This window comes from Bos javanicus, chromosome 9 (genome assembly GCF_032452875.1).
Source record: "Bos javanicus breed banteng chromosome 9, ARS-OSU_banteng_1.0, whole genome shotgun sequence".
Taxonomy (NCBI): domain Eukaryota; kingdom Metazoa; phylum Chordata; class Mammalia; order Artiodactyla; family Bovidae; genus Bos; species Bos javanicus.
The window spans coordinates 100,104,766-100,130,393 of record NC_083876.1 but is presented as its reverse complement, the minus strand read 5'-3'; the positions used below and the strand labels follow the sequence as shown (position 1 = coordinate 100,130,393).

The window sequence follows — 25,628 nt, the reverse complement described above, 5'->3', positions numbered from 1 at the left end:
AGTTTGCACAAAATTTTAATTTGTAAAAAGCACACTATCTCTGAAGTGCAAAAAAGTAAATCACAGTAAAATGAGGTTTGCCTACATTATCAAGTACTGATATTTTATTTCATTATTGTTATATTCCATTTTTTAAAGGAAAAGCTTAAAATATGTCTTTAAAAAATTTTTAGCTTATATTTGAGCGTAGTCAATTTACAATGCTCTGTTAGTGTCAAGTGTATGGCAGAATATATGTATACACATGTATATACAGGCATCCACTCATTTTCAGATTCTTTTCTCATAGAGGTTATGACAGAATATTGAGTAAAGTTCCCTGTGCTATACAGTAAGTCCTTGCTGATTATTTTATATATAGCAGTATGTATATGTTAATTCTTAATTAATTAAAAAAATTTTTTTTACCATATTCTTCCTTTGTTATATACCCAGAAAATATTTTTCTGCAGGTCTTTCTCCTTCAACTTTTCTCTTAAATAATATAGGATTGCGTCTTTTTAATGAGAGCATCTATGTTTGCAAGGCTTTGGGTCTTTTGGATGACTTCTTTCTTTCCTGTCTTGGTTCAGTTTGCTCTAACAGAATACCAAGACTCGATGGCTTAAAAACAACAGAATTTCTCACAGTCTTGGAGGATAGATGTCCCAGATTACAGGACCAGCATGCTGGGGTTCTGATGAAGACCCTCTTCTGGGTTTCAGACTTCTCAGTGTCACATGTTAGAAGGGAAAGGAGCTTCCTGGGGTCTTTTATAAAGGCACTGATCTCATTACAAGGACACTTTGAACTTCATGAATGAATATATATCTTCATTTTTATACTTTCAGTTCTCTTGCTCTCTTTACTTAATAGAAATCCTACACTTTTAGCGACACGAAATATAAACTCTCTTTTGATATCTTGAAGAAAAAACTCTACATTCATTATTTTTCACAATAAACTCTGCTCTTCTAGTGCATGTGTTACATTATATATATATATAAATAAATATTACCATTAATGTTAGGCTCTATGAAAAATCTTGTGAAATTTTTATCTGTAAACCATACTATATTTGTAGATTAGTTTTGAAGAATTTGGACTTCTCTGGTGGCTCAGATGGTAAAGCGTCTGTCTACAATGTGGGAGAACTGGGTTCCATCCCTGGGTCGGGAAGATCCACTGGAGAAGGAAATGGCAATCCCACTCCAGTACTATTGCCTGGAAAGTCCCATGGATGGAGGAGCCTGGTAGGCTACAGTCCATGGGGTCGCTAACAGTCGGACACAACTGAGTGTTGTGACTTCACTTTTCCTTTCCTTTCCTTTGAAGAATTAATGTCTTTGCCATATTGATTCTATACCAGGGACACAATCCCTCTAGTAATTCAGACATCAGTTACATCTTTATAAATGTCTTCTGATTTGTAACATTATTTCCTAAGTACTTTATGTATTTTTTTTACATACTCACTCATATTTTGTAATTAGTGCTCATTGATTATAAAATATTTATATATTGATCTTACACAAGCCATTTTTTAACTGTAGCTTTTCAGTTGATTCTTCTGAATATTGTAGGTAGATTATCATTGTCCGGAAATTCTTACCAGTTTTTCCTTCTTATTGTAGTCTTTATAGTTATTTTCTCCCTATTATTTGTCCTTTATGCCTATCATCTTTGTTTGCATGTTCTTTCTCTTTCTTTTAAAGGTATACATGATAACTTCACTGTGATTTTTTTTTGCATTAATAAATTGCCTCATTAATTATTCTAGGCAATGAGGCAATTTATTAATGCAGAAAAAAATTACAAGTGAAGTTATCATGCCTTATTACTTATTCTAGATGAGCTTCCCTGGTGGCTTAGATGGTAAAGCGTCTGCCTGCAATGCGGGAGACCCGGGTTCGATTCCCGGGTTGGGAAGATCTCCTGGAGAAGGAAATGGCAACCCACTCCAGGATTCTTACCTGGAGAATCCCAGGGACGGAGGAGCCTGGTGGGCTACAGTCCATGGCGTCGCAAAGAGTCAGACACGACTGAGCGACTTCACTTCATTTCATTTATTCTAAGTGCCACTGCAAATTGCTGTGGCCTGATTTGCTATCTCACTTACGTTTTCAAATGTGGCATTAACATTTTTCTAATGTATATCTTATTTTATTTACTATTTTTAGTGACAGTGAGCATTGACTTCCCAGTGCTGCAGTCTCGGGCATTTTTATGTTTTATTTATTAATTAATTGGAGGATGACCGCTTTACAGTCCTGGGCTGGTTCTGCTGTAAATCAGCAAAATCAACCGCAGGTGCACGTCTGCCCCTTCCGTCCTGAAACTGCCTCCCTTCTTTCATTTACTTTTTGAGAGAATTCAAAACAGATTTTGTCAAAATGGATTTTCTCTCAATTAAGACTTTTTAAAACCTTTTTTTTTCTTTTTAAATCTACTGATAGTCTGAGTCTTCTTATGTTGCTAAGTAGTCTCATGGGACTTCTCCTGGTTCTCATGCTGGCTAATCCTTGAGCAGGGGGCATCACTGAGATGATGCTTCTGCATCATCCCTTCTGCAGATTGTGTGTTGGGGATCTCACCTTACAGTGTACTTGCTGCTGTTAGATTTTCTTCTCTGGATCTTATGTGGGGGAATGAGTTAAGTGATGAGCAAGGAAGCTGGATTTTGGTGGGATACCTGTGGAAAGCACCTTCTCTCCATTTGGGTAGACCGTTACGCCAAGGTCCAGCTTCCTTACATACTTTGACTTTGCCTTGTTATTTATTTCCTAGTCTTACCTCACAAAAATAGCACCTGTATTAAACCAGTTGCCCAAACCAAACCCGAGAATTACTTCTGAGATTTACCTTTTCTTCGATACTAAAAATCCTGTTGATGCAACTTCAAGGATATCCCACCACCCCCACCTCCACACACAAAAAATACCCATTTCACTTCTTATTCAGTCAGTGCAAAAACCCCAGTTAAACTCTTCACAGAGTGTGGAGTCACTCCAACTGATGCTTCGACTTTAACTCTGGTCCCCTCCACTTTCTTATTTATAAAGAACTCAGGTCATTTTTAAGCATCCCTATTGATTGATGGCAGTCCTTTCTTGGAAATATTCCCAGGTCTGCATCTGGTACCTTCTTTAAAATACAAAGTCCGTAGTATGGCCAGATGATCTGTATGGTGCTATGTGCCTGTCTGCTCAGTCACTTCAGTCGTATCCAACTCTGCAACCTCATGGACCATAGCCTGTCAGGCTCCTCTCTCCAAGGGATTCTCCAGGCAAGAATACTGGAATGGGTTGCCATGCCCTCCTCCAGGGGATCTTCCCGACCCAGGGATTGAATCCACGTCTCTTATGTCTCCTGCATCACAGGTGGATTCATTACCCACTGAGCCACCTGGTGCTCTGCTGCTGCTAAGTCGCTTCAGTCGTGTCTGACTCTGTGCGACCCCATAGACGGCAGCTCACCAGGCTCCCCCGTCCCTGGGATTCTCCAGGCAAGAACACTGGAGTGGGTTGCCATTTCCTTCTCCAATGTATGAAATTGAAAAGTGAAAGTGAAGTCACTCAGTCATGTCTGACTCCTAGCGACCCCATGGACTGCAGCCTACCAGGCTCCTCCATCGATGGGATTTGCCAGGCAAGAGTACTGGAGTGGGGTGCCATTGTCTTCTCCAACCTGGTGCTCGAAGACCACCTAAATATATCTGATTATGAATGCTGTTTATCTGACAGAGTCTTTTTATATGGCTATCCTCATAGCCCTGGCTACCCTTCAACCCTGGCTGATCCAGATAAGGGCTATAAGTGGGATCTTGTTACGGCATTTTTAAAAAATATATTTTCAACATCATATTAGTTTTTCAGGAAGAATTTGAGTTGGAGTTCAGTGTCATTCTTCAGTGTTATTTAGCAAAAACAATTGCTCAAAGATAATGGCATGTGAATTCCATTTTCCAAGTTTCTGGTAATCATGATATTGGGCTTAGCATGGCAAGAGATTGAAGGTCTGTTATGGACTGAATTGTTTCCCGTTCAAATTTATATGCTAAAGCCTTAAGTCCCAATATGAATGTTTAGAGATGGTCTTTTAGGGTATAATTAAGGTTAAATGGGGTCATAAGAGAAAGGTCTTAAACTTATAAGATTGCTGACCTTTTAAGAAGAAGGAGAAAAAGAGATCTGTTTCTCTCTTTAGGCACACACACCAGGAAAAGACCATATGAGCAGATATTGAGAAGGCAGCCATCTGCAAGCCAAACTGAGAATCCTCTAATGCACCCTTCTTAGTATCCAACAGAACTAAGAGTTTAAGCAAAATCAGGAAACATGTGAAAGACCCAAACAAGATCAATACCTGTGACCCAATTTGCATATAGATAACATGGGCATAGAACTGATTACATGCTGGACTATATAACCTGTCTTTCATACTAAGAGTGGAAATTATTCAGAGTATGCTGTGTGAACACAATGAAGTTAATCTAGAAATCAGTAAAGGGTAGGTAAGCGGAAAGTCTCCCAATGGTAGAGAACTAATTATTTTTAAACAACTCATGCTGCTGCTGCTGCTAAGTCACTTCAGTCATGTCCGACTCTGTGTGACCCCATAGACAGCAGCCCACCAGGCTCCTCCATCCCTGGGATTCTCCAGGCAAGAACACTGGAGTGGGTTGCCATTTCCTTCTCCCATGCATGTACGCATGCTAAGTCGCTTCTGTCTTGTCCGACTCTGTGCAACCCTATGGACAGGAGCCCACCAGGCTCCTCTGTCCACAGGATTCTCTAGGCAAAAATACTGGAGTGGGTTGCCATTTCCTTCTCCAACAACTCATGAGTTAAAAAAAAAAAAAAGTGACAAAGGAAATGAGAAAATATTCTGAGCTGTAAGATAATTAAATATGACATATTTAAATATAACATATACACATCCAGCTGCAAATCTATACTTTGTAAAAATTTCTCTGTGTATATACTACATTTTGGGGCTTCCTCGGTGGCTCAATGGTAAAGAATCCACCTGCAATGCAGGAGATGCAGAAGATTCAATTTCAATCCCTGGGTCAGGAAGATCCCCTAGAAGAGGGCATGGCAACCCACTCCAGTATTCTTGCCTGGAGAATCCCATGGACAGAGGAGCCTGGTAAGATACAGTTGATAGGGTCTTACAGAGTCAGACAAGACTAAAGGACTTTGCATGCATGCACTACACTTTAATCAATAGACTCACAAAAAGCAACCATGACTGGACTAGAAGTAAGACAAGCTAAGATATTATTTTATTAGTCCAGGATGGCAATGATGATGTTTCAGAACAAGGTGGTGGCTCTGAAAGTGGTGACATATAGAAAAAATCTGAATACATACTCTTGAAACAAAGGTCTTGTGTCAAAAAGATACAATGGGCTCCTGTGAAATAGTCAAACAAATACTGTGTTAAACGGTTACATAATATTTGGTTAGTGAAGAATTTAAGACAAGCTGAGAAACTTCAGAGAGATATAATAAAACTAGGCAACTGGACAGCTTGGTGGCAAAATAAGTTTAATATATACACCAGAGGATAGAATATATTTCAAGATCTGTTTCAATATAAATCCACTATCTGTTTTGTGATGATTGTAGTCACCGGGAAAATACATATCAGAGATATCCTTGTACTTTTTTCATTTACAACATCTCATTTAGAAAATAATTGAGTATTTACATAGTTCTTTATATTCTATACATACATCATCTAAGACTCTAAAACTATATCGAAGAGTGAAGGGCAATAATAACCAAGACATTCCCGAAGAAGAATGAGATAGGATTTTGCCGGGGACCAGCCCTGGTTGGATCCAGGGATTCCCTTGGGAGGATGGCGTTGGTGAAAGGATAGATAAAAGGAGAAAGAGATAAGGAAAGAATTTTGCAGTTGAGAAAACAGAGGAGAGAAAAGAGGCTGATATTCCTTGGTTTACGCAGAAAGCCAATAAAGCCCCAGCATGGGACTTGCTCTGTTCACGTAGGCCGCAGGTGCCCTCTCGAATCGCGGAAGGTGCCCCACCTTAGGCACCTTCTCAAGTGGGTCTTAGAAGCCCAGGCAGGAAAGTGAACACAGAGGGCCCCTGCGCTCCAGGGAATCAGCCTGAAAAGGAAAAGGAAAGAGAAAGAACGACATGGGGAGACCAAGCCTGATGAGCAAGGCCCGCACTTTATTTTCCAAAGTAGTTTTTATACCTTAAGTTGTGCATAGAGGATAAGGCGGGAAGGGTAGAGTCATGCAAGGTCAGCAGTCCTTGATCCTTATCGAAGCCAGGCTTTCTTTCTGCAAACTTATCATATGCAAAAGTTTTAGGTGATTTACATCATCTTCTGGCCAGGAGGCTTGTTAACATTTTATGACCCTGTCTTCAGAAAACTTATTTTTCTCTAAAGGTGATTATTCTAAAGTCAGGTGCCACCCTCTGAAAGCATTAAAGTTGCATTCCTACAGGGTGAAAGTGTGGTGGGCTATAACAAGAAAAGAATTAACTCAAGGGTCCAAGGTTACAAACATTAAAGCTACTACTTACATTTCTATACACCAAATATATTAATCAATACACTCCCAGGGACACAGTAGGTAAGGGATATGGAAACTTGGCAGCAAGCATTAGCTCAACAAAGAAATCCTCTACTAGTTCTATTCTAACAATTTTAACTCTCTGAGAAGCTCTGCATTGTTAGAATGTCTTAAGCTTCCTGTGCCTCTCGTGGTTGGGAGGCTGTGAATCTGAACAAACCTGTCAGGCAAGCTAGAAAGTCATCAGAGGGCTTTTAATCGAAACTCTCCTATTATGCCCAGGAGAATTATTAACTAGAGCTCTAAATTGATTTTCTTCAGAGAAAGGTAGTCGGGGATTGCCCCCCATTAATGTCAGAGGAGTTGGTGAAGGTCATGAAATAGTAAAACAGACAGATTCTGGTTTTGGGGTAGACGCTTAAGCAGGTCCCAGGGGGCGGGGGTGGGGGGCGGGCGGCCCTCGAGCTCTGACTCGCCTTGCCCATCAGAGCGCTTCCGCATGACCTTGTCATGGGTGGGGACTCCCATGCTGGCTCCCGGCAGGATTTATCTTATATGTTGGGTATATTATATATATTAAGTATATCTATGCAGTGATTGTCAAGCTATGTTATGCTTTTTGAGTGGTATAGATTTAGGGACTGATAAATAGAATAGTAGAAAATAGTAAAGAAGTCCAGAAACAGATCCATGCTTACGTGAAAACCAGAAATAGGTTAGAACTGTCATGTCCCCTCCGGGGGGGAAATCATCAGTGCATAGTTTAGGGAAGGCAGTGTATCCACGTGAGAAACAGGAAACGGATATCTATCCATGTGAAAAACAGGAAAGAGATCTCTATCTCAATTGATGATAAACAGCAATTGCTCCATATGAATAGGGAGCTTCAGATGCAAAGCTTGCTTTAGTTACTAGGGTTCCATTGACATCAACATCCTGCTTTTTCAATTTACACTATGGATATATGAAGATATTAACATTGGAAGAAGCTGGGAAAAGATAGTAAGTGAATTTTCTGCATTTTTGTAACTGCTTTATAAACCTACAATTCTTTCAAAATAAAAGTTTTTTTTAAAAATAGCACACATAATATATGGTCAATAGACAATTGGATTACATGAGTCCTGAATTTAAATGTGAAGAGCAAAACGTAATTTTTTTTTGAAAACAACATAGGAGAATACCCTTACAGTGGGATGGACTTTCTTAAAATAAGACTTACTAAATGCAAACCATAAATACATATATCAATAACTACCACTATATTAAAATAGTAATTTATGCACATTACAATTTTTACCTTATTGCCACAGTTGCCACAACAAATTTAAGGAAAACAAAATCAACAGGTCAATACTAGCTGATTATCAGATAGTTACTAAGATTTGGAAATCAGATTTAATCTTGTTTGCTTAATTCCAATTTCCTTGCTTTCAGTGTCATAATCTGTTCCTTTCCTTCCCTATAATGATTATGCTTAACAATGTAAGCAGTCTGCAAACTTGGAAAACATACATGGATAACATTATGTACATCCACAATGTACACATATTCTATCTTTAAAGTGTGAAAAAATGAAAATAATGCAGTTAATAATAAAATTATATGTATTTTATTATGTAAATAGAAGGCATATGCAATAGATCATACATAGTTGGAACCTTGTATCCACTCAAATTTATATTCCAGAGAGGAAAACAGTTAAGTTCTAAGCCTTTTTCTGTATTATTGGCATTTTGTAGTAAATCATCAATAAGGATACTCATATAATAAAGTTATTGTGCATATCATAGTTACAAATACAGATGGATACATGTGTTGGATGGGTGACATATACCACAAGAGGTGTGGCTGTTAATAGGCTGATTTTCTAAGGTTGTAAACAATGTTTACATGTAAACCTAGACAGCATATTCGGAGAAGGCGATGGCACCCCACTCCAGTACTCTTGCCTGGAAAATCCCATGGATGGAGGAGGCTGGTGGGCTGCAGTCCATGGGGTCGTGAAGAGTCGGGCACGACTGAGCAACTTCACTTTCACTTTTCACTTTCATGCATTGGAGAAGGAAATGGCAACCCACTCCAGTGTTCTTGCCTGGAGAATCCCAGGGGCAGGGGAGGCTGGTGGGCTGCCATTTATGGGGTCACACAGAGTCGGACACGACTGAAGTGACTCAGCAACAACAAGACAGCATATTACAAAGCAGAGACATTACTTTGCCAACAAAGATCTGTCTAGTCAAAGTTATGGTTTTTCCAGTAGTCATGTATGGATGTGAGAGTTGGACTGTAAAGAAAACTGAGCACTAAAGAATTGATGCTTTTGAACTGTGATGTTGAAGAAGACTCTTGAGAGTCCTTTGGGCTACAAGGAAATCTAACCAGTCCATCTTAAAGGAAATCAGTCCTGAATATTCATTGGAAGGACTGATGCTGAAGCTGAAACTCCAATCCTTTCACCACCTGATGTAAAGAACTGACTCATTTGAAAAGACCCTGATGCTGGGAACGATCAAAGGCAGGAGGAGAAGGGGACGACAGAGGATGAGATGGCTGGATGGCATCACTGACTGAATGGACATGAGTTTGAGTAAGCTCCGGGAGTCGGTGATGGACAGGGTTGCCTGGTGTGCTGCAGTCCATGGGGTCGCAAAGCCTCTGAAACCATGTATGGTTAATGTCTGAACACAGTAAAGTACATTCTTCCTTAATGTATGTGGAAATTGTTTCTGGATAAATTCACGGATATTAAAGACCAACAGAAAATGTTTTATGTCTCAAAAGAGCATTAGATTTAGGCTCAGATAGTCGTCCTCCTGCAGGGGTCTTAGTGAGATACTTGTCAAGTAGGTAGGATACTGAACAGCTCCTCAGTGTGCAGGGCTGTCCTATGAACCTCAGCGTATCTACGTCACATGCATCCAACCCATGGAAACTCAGTGCGTTGCCACTCTTTGTGAAACACAAAGCAACTCCCATATTTCCAAATAACTTCTGAGGATACTGTTGAGAACCAATGTCTAACTTACACCCACTTCAGATTATTTTAATTTAGCCTGCTGCTGCTGCTGCTGCCGCTAAGTCTCTTCAGTCGTGTCCGACTCTGTGTGACCCCATGGACAGGAGCCCACCAGGCTCCCCGTCCCTGGGATTCTCCAGGAAAGAACACTGGAGTGGGTTCCCATTTCCTTCTCCAATGCATGAAAGTGAAAAGCGAAAGTGAAGTCGCTCAGTCGTTTCTGACTCTTCACGACCCCATGGTCTGCAACCTATTAGGCTCCTCCATCCATGGGATTTTCCAGGCAAGAGTACTGGAGTGGGGTGTCATTGCCTTCTCTGAATTTAGCCTGGCGACCTTATGTTCAACAGAAACAATAGAATAATAGTTCCTTGCATTAATTTGCTCTTTCAATTTCAAAGTACTTTCTACCTAACTCTTCTCAAAAACTGCAAAAGTTGTCACTTCTCCTTTTCAGACACATTTAACTTAAAAGATTTTAGTGATTTGTTCCAAGTCAAGCAGCCAGCAGGTAAAAGTGTGGGTCTCTATTTGGCTGTGTAAGTTCAGCCCTCTAAGCCCTTGATATGGAGTAGATCTTTGCCACATTGGGACACGTGCCATTTCCTTGGCTGACTTCAGTGAAGGAAAGGTTAGCAGTTTGCTCTGGGTGTTCGCCGCCACCTTCCATGGCTTCTGCCCCAGGCTTCCCAGGGCAGCTACTGTTTTCCCTAGCCTGTGCTTCACAGTGCAGCCAGCCTGTCTCGGAGATGTGCACCCAGCATTTCTTGGAGCCCACGTGATATATTAAGAGACTGTTCACTGTTGAAGGCAACCATCTGTTACAAAGTGCTGACACGTTTGTACCGATAGCAGCACTGGGGAGAAATCTGGCAGAGCTGCAGTGGGGTGGTGAGGACAGAAGGCAGCTGACGTCCCGAGTCCCAGAAGGACGGGATGGGTGTCTCCATGGGAACTGAGAACCACCAAGAAAACTCTCACGCAAGCCATCCAGTTGTGACACGTGAACTATCAGCCAAAGAACACAGTATAAACAAATTTCTCCATCTCTTTCCCAAGCAGTGCATAGGAATGCAAGGTCATCCTGGGGAAATGCACGCCAGCATTTGCAAACTCATCCGTCCCTGTTGGAATAAACAGCCCTGATCTAAAAAGACTGTGTATATATCCAATTCTGTCATTAGAGATCCACCTTCTTTAAGGCATAAGATAAGAACCAACTTATTCTCTACTTCTTGACAACATGATGGTGCAGCAGGTGAAAATTTATCTGTTAGGGATTCCCTGGACAGGCTTTCATAGGAGAGAACACTAAAGCAGGCACATAAGGGGGTGTGGTCAGCAAAATAATGACCCCTCAAAAATGTTCACATCTGAGTCCCTGGAACCTGGGAACTCAGCCGTGTTCTATGCTAAAGTGAGTTTGGACGGCAGATGAAATTTAATTTGCTAGTAAGTTAACTGTGAAATGGCGAGACGACCCTGTATTATCCTGCTAGATACAATGTTGTAATCTCATAGATCCTTGTAAGTGAAGGAGGGAGGCAGAATTGTGTCAGGATGATGCAAATAGGAGAATCAACCAACTGCTGGAGGCTTTGAAGGTGGAAGGGGACCACCAGCCATGGGATGCTGAGAGCCTCTGGAAGCTGGAACAGGCTGGACAGTGGATTCCCTCCTAGCACATCCAGAAAGGCATGGTGTCCTACTGAGACCTTGGCTTTTGCCCAGGGAGAGCCATTTCAGACTTCTGACCTCCAGAATTGTATGATAATAACACTGAGTTTTTACCAGTCTCTAGGAATAATTTTTTTACAGCAGCAATAGGAAGCTCATACAGGATGATATAGCTGCTGATGCCTTTTATTTATTTATTTTTCTGCATGATGGCAGACTGAGAGCGGCAGGCTGATAAATTTAGCAGCAGTGACTTTGTGGTGAGGGAGAAAAATATTTCATGGCTGCATGTGTGTCGCATCATATGTTGAATTCTACCATAATTTGAGCTTTCCCCTTTTAGGGGCAATAGAGACTATAAGCAAACAAGTTCTTCTTTTGGAATAATTCCAGAGCTCTGGTAAGAGGAAAATCACAAACAATGTCCGGGCAAATTAATTTTGGCTACAGGAAGAACGATTTTGCATCACACATCATGCTACGCATTTGTCAAAGGAATAGTTATTTTGAGAAGAGGGGATTGGAAGAATAATGCTTTAAAGAGGCACATAAGGTTAACTGAAGACAGCTGAGGCCGGTTAATGAACTTTGCTTTATTCATACTTTTACTAGACACTTTAGGAGCTATTTTGAGTGTGGAGATGATAAAAAGAAACCAAACTTACTTTGTGTTCTCTGAAAGTTAATTGTCCAATGAAGGAGGCAATCCTATGGATGATTAAAACACAGCCTGTCAATTGCCTCCCTGGGCATAAGTAGGATTCAGGGAAACACAGAGCTGGAGTTGGAGTGTAACTGGAAGAGGGTAATCAACAACATTTCACAACATGACCATCGCGCCTGTGTGTCCTCATCGTATCCAAGAACACCTGGTTCTTGCAACCAATGTCACATCACACTGTTTCAGTTATTTGCCAGTCCTTGAGGAAAAGGGCTTCCTTTCTTTCATGTTTGAATTCCGAGAAACTCCTGCAGGCTATCGCCATTCCGATGATGCTATTAACTCACTCATTTGCTGGATGACTGAATGAATGACTGAACGAATGAGGGCGTGAAGGATTGAATCAGGTGACATTTGTCCTGATGGGCCGTGAGCTACACGTGAGTGATGGGTGGGATAGGGCAAAGTATCTCCTAAATAAAACAAACAGCTTTCAATTGTTTGGACCCAGATTCCAAAGACATTCCTCAACAATGCACTGTCCTTACACATAAATGGGACCTAAATCTAGGTGCTCTCAGACCTGGAGGTAACAGATCAGCACTGCAGTTCAAGGAGGTGAACACTTTCTCCCAATAGACGGCGCAATGGCTCATTCAAATGACTTAGAAAGTGAGCTTTGAAATCAAGGCTTCAGGCAGCAGAGTACGGAAAAGGATCTCTTACTTTGTCCCCGGACTTGGAAAAGCCCTGCTGGCTTCACTCTCCTGCTGTCTCCCTTTGCCCACGCCTTAGTCTACCTTCCCGGATTGCCCGCTTTGTTCCCCTTGGGTCTGGCTAAGACCACAGTCTCTCCAAGGTCCAGAATCAAAAGAGCCATATTTAAGTATTTGCCTGCTTCTACACAGCCAAGAGACTCTAAAACAGTTAGAACCAGACTGATCGCAGACCATTCTTATCTCTTCCAGAAATCACGTCTGTAGTGTGTCGTATGTTTGTTCAGTTTGTTTTTGTTCATTTGTTTGTTTTCTGCTCTTTCCCAGGCACAAGAGAAGTTAAGAGGATCAGAGGTTTGGGTGGGCAGAGTGGTGGGGGTGTTTATTCTCCAGGTCTCATCAGGGAAAAAAAAAAAAAATTGGGAGTCAGTTGAGTCCTGTGGAAAAATGTCATGACCAAACATGTGAACAGTTATCCCATCAATAACTGGAAATTGAAGAAATGTTTGTTTAAATATTCAAGTAACAAAGTTGTTTAAATTGCATTTTGCTCATAACATACTGGGGGCACTAATGAGCTTTTATGATCATAGCTAATTTCACATGGTTTAACAAAGTTAACTTAAAAATTTGAATTAACAACTAGCATTTATATATCTGTATATGGTTCTGAAAATGTGATTTTCGCTTATATCTTACTAGAGAAGAGAGTAAATGTCTACAGCTTATGAATTTTATTAGGAACTTGAAACTGATACTTGTAGGATTTGCATATATCCAAACAATGCTACTCTTACCTCTTGGACTTTATTATTTATAATATTAGCCGCTGGTTTACAAACTAGAAGGATCATCAGTCCTAGAGTTATAAAAGAACAGTTTTATATCTGGGTATTTTCATATAAATACTTGAGTGCATTTAGGGATTACATCCGGAGAAGGCAATGCCACCCCACTCCAGTACTCTTGCCTGGAAAATCCCATGGATGGAGGAGCCTGGAAGGCTGCAGTCCATGGAGTCGCTGAGGGTCAGACACGACTGAGAGACTTCACTTTCACTTTTCACTTTCATGCATTCGAGAAGGAAATGGCAACCCACTCCAGTGTTCTTGCCTGGAGAATCCCAGGGATGGGGGAGCCTGGTGGGCTGCCGTCTCTGGGGTCGCACAGAGTCGGACATGACTAAAGCGACTTAGCAGCAGCAGCAGCAGCAGCAGGGATTACATCAGAATCTCTCTGTGATAATTAAATATAATTTTCTAGAACCAACATTGTTGTCTGTCTGTTGTTTAGTTGCTTAGTCCTCTCTGACTGTTTGTGACTCCGTAGACTGTAGCCCATCAGACTCCTCTCTCCATGGGATTCTTCAGGCAAGAACACTGGAGTGGGTTGCTATTTCCTTCTCCAGGGGATCTTTGCGACCCAGGGATTGAACTCACATCTTCTGCATTGGCAGGCATATCCTTCAGCACTTAGCCATGTGGGAAGCCCCTGAAACAACATTAAGACATAAAATCTCAATATTTATACCATACTGTGTAAGTGCTTTTGGATCCAAGTAGCTAGTGTTGTGACATAGATTTGGAGGCAGTACTGATTTCTCAAATTGTTTATATCCATTACTGTGGATGCTTGTATAGAAATATATAAAGTAATGTATATATTTTAATAGGTTAACATTTTAATTTTTTAAATATTTATTTGTCTGTGTTGGGTCTCAGTTGTAGCACGTGGGGTCTTTCACCATGGCAGAGCACAGAGTCTCTAGCTGTGGGGTGAGAGCTCAACAGTTGTGGCAAGGACTTGGTTGCTCCTCAACATGTGGACCCTAGTTCCCTGACCAGGGACTGAACCCACATCCACTGCATGGCAAGGTGGATTCTTGATCACTGGGCCACCAAGGAGTCTCTGATAGGTTAATATTTTTTAAACGGCAATGCCAACGTTTCATTAGAGAGGGGTTATGTTACTTGTATCTCAACTTTACATGTGAAAACAGTGAAACTGGTTAAACAATAAACTGCTTGTCGTGTGGGTACTAAGTTGCTTCAGTTGTGTCTGACTCTTTGTGACCTCGTGGACTGTAGCTGCCGGGCTCCTCTGTCCATGGGATTCTCCAGGCAAGAATAATGGAGGGGGTTGCCATTTCCTCCTCCAGGAATTACTTGTTAAATAGAAGAGAATAGACTCAAACTTCAGATTTCAACTAAGCTGCTTATCATATATGCATACAATCCCACATCAGTACAGACTAAATTAAACAAGGGAACATTACTCAGAATATTTTAATATATGTCCAGATAACCAAGAGGAAATATAAAAGTGTTATGGAAATAAACACTGTAAGTATCCCCATAAGACTCATGAAATTTGCTATGCAAATTTTGAAACATATCAAAGTTATATTTTTTGAACAATGTACAAATTTGAAATTTTTCATTGAGATTGCATGTCAGAAATCAAATTATCTCATAGAAAGTCTTGACACTGTTGGCTTCATATTTTCCACACTACACTCTCTCCCTCTGTCTCTCTCTTTCTCTGTGTGAGTGGGAGGTTGGAGTCAATGACATAATTTTCTCAGCGCTAAAGTATTTTGATAATATGGTTTTAAAGCGGCTTTTATTTTTTCTTTCAGGCATTTAACCAACGACCGAAGGAATGAAAGACATTTATCAGGGAAACTCCAATATTTAACATTCTTGAGAAACTAGGCTTAGAAGAACTATCCAGTTCCAGTTTCTAAAGACAAATACTCCTTTCAAAATTTTTTTGTTGTTTTTACTACAACACTTGAATATGTGTGGATGTGACCTTCAGTTTCTTAAGAAGTTCTATCAGGTCTCTTATGCCTAAAGTTTAATAGCACACAGCAACAGGAGATGGATAATGACAAGGTCCTGAAGCAATGAAACTAAGCATCGTGATCCAAGCGTGTCTACAGGATGATTGACAACATGACATTTGAGCAACTCCTGAGTGTCTCAGATGAAGGAGGGTCACCCCAGGAAGCATGAGCTGGAAGCTGGCACAGTGACATATGGAATCAAGTCTTCAGATGGAGTTGTAGCAGCAGGCATGTATCAGTGTGCCAGGCAGCAACATGAGAGGGAATGATTGATTTTGGGCAAGAGAGGTGGCCATCTAAGAAGCAGAACCTTAAGAAATGACAGTCTCACAGCTGAGGCCACCACTGTGCTCCACAGAATGTATGCCTGCTCTTTAAACAGCTGTGTGCATGCTGTCGGTGGCGACATTTGGGAAAGCTCTCAGTGAAGGACGAGTTCTTTGAGATGTCAGCTTCTGGGTAGTCATCGATACAATAAACATGCAATGTCACAGCAACAAATTTGGTGAGAATAATTTGTTTATGGGGGACTTTAACTTGTCCTTCTAGAATTTTGGCTCCTGATGCTCTGTGGTGAGATAATAAAATGAGAAAAGGAAAATGAAACAGAAGATGAGGCTAAGCAAAGTCCATATGCAAGGATGGAGCTGCTACTGATGATGTAACGATAGAAAATGTCTGAAATCCTGTCCCTAAGGAAATGAGGCAGTGGCGTCTTTCCATCCCACGGAGTAGACAGTCAAGAGCAGCAATGAACATTGCAAGTGCTGTTATTTAATGCATAAATAGTGAGATGCAGAACCAGGGAAGAGGAATGCCTTTTACAGTGTGGGAGAAGGTAAGTCTTAAGAGGCTTTCTGCAAGAGAAGAAGTAAAAGTTGTCTTGACCAACACAAAATAGTTGGTCATTTGGGGAAAAAAAATGAGGAGCATTGGTTAAGGAAAAGTCCTGAAGATGTCCTTGGTGGTCCAGTGGTGAAGACTGTGCTTCTAATGCAGGGGGCACGGTTTGATCCCTGGTTGGGGAAATAAGATTCCACATACCACACCGTGCTGCCCAAAAAAGCAAAAGTCTTGGAAGAGAGAAACACTTTTAAAGTTTTCAGCTAGCTTGAGAATCATGATATTATTATTATTCTTTTCAGACATTTTAATCTTAGCACTCCATTACACAAAATTTATTGAGAGCACCAAGAAGTTTCTGTTAATGTGGGTTAAATTTGTCAATACTTACTGTGCTAGAAATTAAAGGAAAAATTAAAATATATTTATTAATCTATTTAAAATGAACATAATTAAATCATTGTCGTTTAACATATCTTATTTTTGCAAATAAAAAAATGCAGTTACAGGAGTGGCATTCATCTACCATTCTGTTCAGTTCAGTTCAGTTGCTCAGTCGTATCCAACTCTTTGCGACCCCATGAACCGCAGCATGCCAGGCCTCCCTGTTCATCACCAACTCCGGAGTTCACCCAAACTCATGCCCAAGGAGTCGGTGATGCCATCCAACCATCTCATCCTCTGTCGTCCCCTTCTCCTCCTGCCTTCAATCTTTCCCAGCATCAGGGTCTTTTCAAATGAGTGAGCTCTGAAAGGTTGTTGTTGAATCACGCGAATACACCAGGATTGTTGGCCCCCGGAGGAGAAGAATTCAATCCGGGGCCAGAGACGAGGCTTGATCGCTCAGAGCTTTTGTGTAATAAAGTTTTATTGAAGTATAAAGAAGATAGAGAAAGCTTCTGACATAGGCATCAGAAGGGGGCAGAAAGAGTACCCCCCTGCTAGTCTTTAGCTGGATGTTATATAGTCACTAGCAGTCTGTTAATGAAAGAAAGGAATGTCTTAAAATTCAGAATGGCACCAGGCCCCTCACCCATAAGATGCATTTTGGGATAATCTTGGCACCAAATGGTTTATCCTGGGCCATAAAATGATTAACTTGAATCTTGAAGAAGGGCAGACCACCATACAAATAGTTTCATTTACATAGATTAGGGGAACAATATCCATACTGGTTTGTCAAGTAGGTTCTGGGCCAAGAGGTGGAACCGACTTGGAGACAGAGTTTGGGGTAAAGGCATAGTACATTAGCATAGCTTAAGACAAACATTTCCATAAGAAAAGGGCATTGGTTATCTCTAGGCTCGAGAATAGCTAACTTCAGGCGAAGCAGGGTGTCATTATGGCAACACAGTATTTTAAGAGAAACCTCCCTTTAAATTTGTATAGAGAAGGAAAAAATATTGCTAGTTTGTTTCCTCCTGCCGCTTAAGAGAGAAACTTGCAGGCTATTTCCTCCATTTGGAGACCCCTGGCCTTCCTGCCTGTTACCCTCTCAGCTCTTTGCATCAGGTGCCCAAAGTATTGGAGTTTCAGCTTCAACATCAGTCCTTCCAATGAACACTCAGGACTGATCTCCTTTAGAATGGACTGGTTGGAGCTCCTTGCAGTCCAAGGGACTCTCAAGAGTCTTCTCCAACACCACGTTTCAAAAGCATCAATTCTCTGGCGCTCAGCTTTCTTTATAGTCCAACTCTCACATCCATACATGACTACTGGAAAAACCATAGCCTTGACTAGTCGGACCTTTGTTGACAAAGTGATGTCTCTGCTTTTTAATATGCTGTCTAGGTTGGTCATAACTTTCTATCTAAGGAGTAAGCATCTTTTAATTTCATGGCTGCAGTCACCATCTGTAATGATTTTAGAGCCCCCAAAATTGAAACCTATTAATATCTGACATTATTGAAGACAGATGGACTTACAGTTGCTTCTATACTCAATCCATTGTAATATGCAGTTTTAGTTGAAGTTTAAACTTTCTTCTCATATAGATATGCAACTCAAAAAGAAAGAGGTATTTTAGTAAGATTTCTCAATAACAATGGACATTCTTCTTTGATATTTTACCAAAATTCAACAAATGGCAGTTTCTCAAAGTTTAGTTGCAATTTTAATAGATTCTCAAACTATATCAATACACTTTCAGTTTATTGTTCTATATTATACTGGCCTGTCTTCCACTTTCAATGGCTCTTTCACCAATTGTTTTTTGGCTTAATTGAGTTATGCAGATCTTTCAAATATTGATGCACCTTATCCTGTGATTTTTAAAAAAATGACATTTGGTAACATCACCACAAATTTATCAGAAAACTAAAAAACAAACGCTTGGAAGTTCTTAAGCTCAGGTTGCTGATACTTGGTTTCCAAAAATCTAAATTTCATTTGAAGGCACAAAGACTATTTTATGTTTTAAAATATATCAACACAATATTGTAAAGCAAATAGACTCCAATTAAAAATAAATAAATTAAAAGAAAATAAATATATAGGGTATAAAATATATTTTAAAATTTCCTTATTTTTTCCTGATAAGGACATCCAAACATTTTTGTCTTTATATATTTCCAATAATCAATAGTGAAAATCACTCTATCATGTCTGACTCTGCAACCCCAGACTGTAGCCTCCCAGGCTCCTCTGTCCAAGGAATTCTCCAGGCAAGAATACTGGGGTGAGTTGCCCTTCCCTTCTCCAGGGGATATTCCCAACACAGAGATCGAATCCAGGTCTCCCACATTGCAGGCAGGTTCTTTACCCCCTGAGCCACCTGGGAAGCCGCAGTAGTCAATACAGTATTTTTCACCCCCATCATCTTGTGCATCAGCAGCAGTGAAGCCAGGACTTGTTAGACTCTTCTTTCCAGACAGGGAGGGTATCTCGGTCCATGCGTGGTGGACAGGTGGCAGGGTGCACCTGACCTGCCTCCCTTTCCATCATGCCTTTCCTTATTTCTGTCCCCCACCCTGTGCTGTGGTCTCTCACCTGGAACCCCCAGCTCTAGTGAAGGTATTTTCCACGCAGATAGTTGTCCAAATTGATGTGTTGGTAGGGGGTGTGCAGTAGGATCTCCTATCTTGCCATCTTGCTAAAGTCATCCTCAAATTTTATTGTCAGCAATAACTGCTGTCAGTTATTTTCCTGAAAGCAAAAGCTTTGAAGCTAATTTCAAGAAACCGTTAATCAATCAAATATCATATATTGCTTATATGTGAAATCTAAAAAAAAAAATGATAGAAATGAATTTACTTATAAAACAGAAACACTCTCAGAGTTAGGTAATGAATTTATGGTTACCAAGGGGTAGGAGGTGGAAATAGATGGGGAGTTTGGGATAGACATGCACACACTGCCATATTTAAAATAGATAGCCAGTAAGGACCTACCGAATAACATGGGGAACTTACCTCAATATTCTGTAATAACCTAAATGAGAAAAGAATTTGAAAAAAAACGGATACTTGTGTGGGTATAATTAAATCAGTTTGCTGTATGTATGTGGCACATCACTGTCAATCAACTATACGTGGCGCTCAGTCCCTCAGTTGCTGTGGACTCTTTGTGACCCCATGGACTCTAGTCTGCAGGCTCCTCTGTCCGCTGGATTTCCCAAGCAAGAATACTGGAGTGGGGTGCCATCCAAGTTGGATCTTCCCAACTGAGGGATCGACCCTGCATCTCCTGCATTGGCAGATGAATTCTTTAACACTGAGTCACTAGGAATGCCCATCTAATGAGCTATCTGTTCAGTTCAGATCAGTCACTCAGTCGTATCCTACTCTTTGCGACCCCGTGGACTGCAGCACGCCAGGCCTCCCTGTCCATCACCAACTCCTGGAGTTTACTCAAACTCAAGTCCATTGAGTCGGTGATGCCATCCAGCCATGTCATCCTCTGTCATCATTAGTATAGCTAATGAGCTATACTTTAGTATAAAATTTTTTTAAAAATTAATGCAAAAAAAAGAAATTGTCAGTCTAATACCCATGTCTGAATATCCATAATTAGTCTGTGAGTCATTATTTTAAGTAAAATGGTATTTTATGAAAAAGCAGCTAGTTGAGTTTTCAGCTCAAACTATTTCTATATTTCTCCTTGAGACAGCAATCTGAAATGATTTATGCATACTTCCATTTCATTAGAGCTCCCCTCAAGGCTCAGTGGTAAAGAACCCACCTACCAATGCAGGAGATGCAGAAAATGAGGGTTTGATCCCTTGTTCTGGAAGATCCCCTGTTGGAGGAAATGGCAAGCCACTCCATTTTCTTGCCTGGAAAATTCCAAGAACAGAGGAGCCTGGTGGGCAGCCTTCCACGGGGTTGCAAGGAGTTGGGTGTGACTGAGCATTACATACACATCAGTAATTTAATTAAACTATATTAAAAGATGTGAACTCAAGGATTCCAATTTTAAGAACTTCATACATTTTTACCTTTTTATCGAGAGTAATATTTAGATTTTACTCACTCCCTCACTGTGGGTGTTTAACTGTGGAGAATCTACTGACTTGTTCAGTCCAGTATGGTGTCTTGATTCCAAGGGGCCAGCAGATTGGCCTACAGTTGCTTTTGCAGTATCGTAGCATTATTATAAAAGTAGATTTAACTCATGTTCCCCTGTGCATGGCTCCTCAAATTTACAGGATCTGTAAAGGAAGGTAATGAAATATCACTCCCCAGACTATGTGGTGGGGAAAGGCACATTATCTGGGCCAGATGGACACACGCTCAGACGTGTGCCACTCTTTGTGACACCGTGGACTGCAGCACGCCAGGCCTCCCTGTCCATCACCAACTCCTGGAGCTTGCCAAACTCATGTCCATTGAGTCAGTGATGCCATCCAACCATCTCATCCTCTGTCGTCCCCTTCTCCTCCTGCCTTCAATCTTTCTCAGCATCAGGGTCTTTTCCAATGAGTCAGCTCTTCGCATCAGGTGGCCAAAGTATTGGAGTTTCAGCTTCAGCATCAGTCCTTCCAATGAATATTCAGGACTGATTTCCTTTAGGAAATCATTCTCTCAGTGCAGCTCATCTAATCACAGGGGCCCTGAAATTCACAGAGCTTTCTCTGGCAGAAGATGAGAGTGGAGGTTAGAGAGCTTAGAATTAAAGAAGTCTTTGACCCACTGTTGCTGGCTTGAGGATGGAGGGGGTCATGTGCCCAAGAACACAGATAGCAACTAGAAGCTGAGAATGATGCCAGCAAGGGAATGAGACTTTAGTCCTAAAGCTGGTTGAAACTCAATTCTACCAACGACATAAACAGTCCCGAAGAGGATTTCCACCAGGACCTCCAGGAAGAGACGTCACTCTGCAGACACCTTACTTGTGATGGCCATGTGAGACCCAAAGAGAATTCAGCCATGTGTCTGGACTTCTGACCCAGGGAAATTGTGAGACAATAAAGGTGTACTGTTTTAAGCCTATAAATTAGTGGTAATTTGTTCCACATGGATATAACATTCAGAAATAGAAATGAATGCACCATGAAAATTCTCAGGGACTCTGGTGGGCCCACAGGGTATACTTTGAGAATTACCTGGTGCTCTATGAATGCCTAGAGGGATGAGGTGGAAGGAAGAGGGAGGCTCAAGAGGAAAGGAATATATATAATTAGGATTCACATTTTTGTACTGCAGAAACCAACACAGTAAGGCAATTATCCTCCAATAAAAAATTTAAAAAAAGGAATAATTTTGTAGACATCAACTGGAACCTACGCTGTTTATACATCTTATATATTCATACATCGTATTTTTACACCACACACACTTCTTACAAGCTAAATTTGGGCTTTCTTGGATCCACTGAATGAAATCTTAGCATTCTGAAATCACAAACCTGTCATCCACAGTCAGACCAGGCCTGTGGGTGTGTTTCCTTGTGGCCTACATGCGTTAGACCACACAGTCCTTTCAATTAGGGGCAATATTTAAACATCAATAAACATAGAAATCCAGATTTGTTGCCTCTTTGCAAATCCGCAGTGGGTGGTACAGTGAGCCCCTGTGGCTTCGTGGCAGCATCCAGATGAAGCTGGTTTGAAGTTGTGCCTTTACTTCAGGAATGTTCTCTCCCACTAATCCCAGGCCCCTCCTGTCCTGGGGTGTTCTTAACTCCCCCATCAAAGTCACCTTCTGGGTGCCCGAGCCAGCAGCTCAGCATCAGCAGTGTGAGACAGATTGAGCCGAGTTCCAGCAGCTTCCTCTCGGGCTTCTCTCCCCTTTTCTCATTCCTTCTGTATCTCCGGGGCAAGGCTGGTTGGCTGTAGACCAGGCTCCAGCCGGCTGGACAGCTGCTTCACTTAACGAGGGCTGATTTGCCTGGAGAGGAAAGGAGAGAAAGCAAGAGGAGCGACCCAGATGGGACAGGAGGAAGCTCACCTCTGCTGCGGGTTCTCCTGGCAGCTTCATGCCGATAATGAAGCAGGGATGGTTTGGGGAATGATGCCTGTAAGATTCACAATGGAGATGCTATAGTATACTTCACTCCTTGGAACAGAACCCACTTTCAAGGTATAAAACCATTGTAAGATGCGTGGCCATCTCCAGGCATCAGGAATGACCATCGAGGGCAGGGCTATCAGCAGCCGCTGAACTCAGTGACCGTCTCGTTTACAGGGAGCCTGGAGCTGTCAGCTTTCACCAGGCACATTTCCTTGTGGTCAGTTAAGATTCTGATGCTATTTCCAAGGAGAAATTCATAAACTCATCTTCAGCTAAGGCTGGCAGACCAGACCTTTTTTTTTTTTTTTTCTTTAAAACGTGTCTTATTTCAAACAGAAAGGCACACAAATAATAATTATAGTGTTGCTGTTGTTCAGTTACTAAATCATGTCGGACTCTTTGCGACCCCTGGACTGCAGCACTCCAGGCTTCCCTGTCCATCGCCAGCTCCTCAAGTTTGCTCAAACTCATGTCCATTGAGTCGGTGATGCCACCCAACCATTTCATCCTGTCGTCCCCTTCTCCTCCTGCCCTCAATCTTTCCCAGCATCAGGGTCTTTTCCAATGAGTCAGTTCTTCGCATCATGTGGCCAAAGTATTGGAGTTTCAGCTTTAGCATCAGTCCTTCCATTGAATATTCAGGACTGATTTCCTTCAAGATGGACTGGTTTGATCTTCTTGCAGTCCAAGGGACTCTCAAGAGCCTTCTCCAACACCATAGTTCAAAAGCATCAATTCTATGTCACTCAGCTTTCTTTATAGTCTGACTCTCACATCCATATATGACTACTGGAAAAACCATAGCTTTGACTAGACGGACCTTTGTTGGCAAGGTAATGTCTCTGCTTTTTAATATGCTTTCTAGGTTGGTCATAGCTTTTCTTCCAAGGAGCAAGTGTCTTTTCCTTTCATTGCTGCAGTTACCATCTGCATTGTTTCCCTAAGTATTTACTTAGGGACCAGATGTCCTGATCTTCATTTTTGAATTTCGAGTTTTAAGCCGTTTTTTTGCTGTCTTTCACCCTCATCAAGAGGTTCAATTATCCATACACTGACACACCCACAAACTGTGATCAACTTCATTGCAATTTTGGCCAGCTTTGAAAATTTTCTTTCTGAAATGTGCTCTTTTGATTTGAGTTCATGGTTATAATTGTATTCATTATGTTGCAGAAACAGGATCTCCAGTGGATCAAAACACAATTGTTTTTTTTTACTCCTTACTGAGACTGCAAGCCCATTGTGTGGGAAATGTTTTTCTCCTACTCATGAATGAGATTTAGGCCGGGGGTGGGGTGGGGTTGGGGGGTGGGAATCACTTTCAGTTCACCTTTTGAGTGATAGAAAGTTTTTCCAGTCTTTTTCATTCTTCTATAAATGATCTCGGTTCCATAACTTTCCATACTTAAGATATCTAATTTTAGTAAGAAATACAAAAACATCTCCAGTTCAATAGAAATTAATCTGTTGGTGTGGGTTTTCCTGAATGCACTAGCTGTGCTGGTAAGGAAGGGAAGGTATGACCTGCCTCCCCACCCAATTCACTTCTCTTTTCTGATTCTTGGTGAATGGGCGGGAGATAATTTACTTTCACTGGTACTGTCCTGAGAAAACCAGGAACTTGGTTATCATTCCAGGGTGCCTCTGTGTACGTATGGCACATGATCAACTACTGAATTTCTTTTCCCACCTTCCTCCCCAGGTGATGATGCGCTCACCCTTAAGGTCCTTTACCCAGACATCTCTGACTTGCATCTCTGGCTGTTTTCTTCCCCATCATCGGGGATTGTGCTTCCATGCCCAGCATCTCACCTGGGCAAGGCCTAAGGTTCATGGAAGGGAAGTTCTCTCTGACTCAGTTCTCACCTTGTGAACGGGAAGAGAGAATGGGGCTAATAAACGTGTTGCCCCATTATGGTCAGGGGCATCCTACGCACTCATGCAGGCCTGTCCTCGGAGCACATGGGCCCCTACCCTCTGCTCTTTCACACACCTCAGATAGGGTCAGACACCAGTGGACACAGCTGCCTTTCCACCAGTGTCCCTGTCTTTCCTCGTCATACTTCTTTGCAGAATATACTGCTTGCTGAGGAGGCTGGAGAGGAAAAAGAACATGTAATTTCACAGGAGCTAAAGAAAATGGTCAGGGATAAGGCCCACATGACAGTCAGTGGATGCCTGCTTCTGAGTCGATCTGATCTATAAATCAGCACCGCTCATGTAAGATTTAAACTGCAGTGCCACCTGACTACACTATTCAGTCAACATCTCTTAGTTCACAATAATATACCATGAATGATATTTTCTGCAATGCTGTGCAAAAATCCATATATTAAGTATGTTTTCAAAAGAAAGTCAATTCAAAAGATAATACAAGAAACACAATAAAAACCGAAATGATAAAAGGAAGACTTCATAAAAATACTATTTGAAATTTCTTGGCATAAACTGATGGAGATGCTAGAAATTGAAAACCTAAGTTTGATTATCATGAGAAAATCAACAGTATAAAAGGCGAATTACAAACTGGGAAGAATGTAACATGACAGGAAGATGATTAATGCTTTTATTATTTGAAAACACCCAAGAAAAAGACAGTATCCCCATTAAAACTGGCAAAAGATATAAACAAGTAATTCATAAATCAGTGCACTGAAGTCTAAACTTGTTAATTGTCTAATAAATGCAAATATAAACAGAGTGGGAAGCCATTTTCCATCTTTCAAACTGGTAGCAATAAGTGGTAATACAAAGTGTTGGCACAAGTTCAAGATATGTCAGGAAAAACTAATAGAAGAGAAAAAAAAGGTGCTACATCTGAATTGGACAAAGTATATGAAAACACTTAAATTATGCATACCCTTTGATCCATCAACCTCTT

The 25,628-nt window shown here is 41.2% G+C and overlaps 1 non-coding gene across 1 annotated transcript; it reads left to right on the top strand.

Annotated features, from left to right (window-relative positions):
- The first annotated feature begins 1,836 nt into the window (after positions 1–1,836).
- On the top strand, positions 1,837–1,908 carry TRNAC-GCA (transfer RNA cysteine (anticodon GCA)). The gene has a single exon. It is a non-coding gene; the product is annotated as a tRNA-Cys (tRNA).
- The last annotated feature ends 23,720 nt before the right edge of the window (positions 1,909–25,628 follow it).